Source organism: Vombatus ursinus, unplaced genomic scaffold (genome assembly GCF_900497805.2).
Source record: "Vombatus ursinus unplaced genomic scaffold, bare-nosed wombat genome assembly UNPS02012958.1, whole genome shotgun sequence".
Taxonomy (NCBI): domain Eukaryota; kingdom Metazoa; phylum Chordata; class Mammalia; order Diprotodontia; family Vombatidae; genus Vombatus; species Vombatus ursinus.
In genome coordinates, this window is record NW_020952736.1 from 970,902 (window position 1) to 971,864 (window position 963).

A 963-nucleotide genomic window follows, 5' to 3' on the forward strand; every position below is an offset into this window, starting at 1 on the left:
GAACTATATAGTTGCCCCTGTGTGCATACCCTTTTGTCCAAGTGATATCACTACTAAGCCTGTTCTTCAAGGAGAGCAAAGAAAACCCCTTGGATAGTATGGTTCACAAAGACTCAGATACAACTGAACATGTCAGTTCTTTCTGTTCCTTCCTTTAAACTAGATAAGGCTTGAAACTTTCCTTCCCAAGCCTTGCTTATTTTGGGCGGGGCGGGGCGGGAAGAGGGGACAGGGAGCAAGGGAAGGGATGTTGTGATATCTGCCAGCTTATCATAGGGTTAGGCACCCAGAAAGCGCTTAATAATGCTGACAGCCAGAAATTTAATCTAATGTACCCTATTAATAAAAATATTAATAATAATAAGTTCACTTTTTAGCCTAGGGGCAATATGATTCAGGTCCATGAGGTCCCCTCCTAGGCTGTTTTATGGAGTTAGTAATGATGGGGTGATGGGACCTGGACCTTGTCTTTGAAAGCAGTTCAGTCCCATCCCCCAGCAGTAGTACAATCACAATTGTATCATACAACTGCTTAGTTCCTGTAGAACCCCTAGTTACAAAAATTCCTAACCGGGGGCAGTTAGGTGGCGCAGTGGATAGAGCACCAGCCCTGAAGTCAGGAGGACCTGAGTTCAAATCCAGCCTCAGACCAAACACTTGACACTTGCTACCTATGTGACCCTGGGCAGGTCACTTAACCCCAATTGCCTTTAAAAAAGAAAAAAAAATTCCTTCTGGCAGAGATTTGTCTCTCTGCCCTAATTTTAAACTTTTGTGAATCTCCAGATAGTCTTTGGTCACTCTTTTTTGAGGCAAGATCAGGATAAAGGAAATATTTAGGTAAAATAGTAAATAGAGTATATTGCAGTGTCTGTTACCAGTCAGTCAGACAAGCCAATAAACATTTATTATTTAGTGCATACTATGTGCCAGGTACTGTCTAAGCACTAGGGATACCAGAAG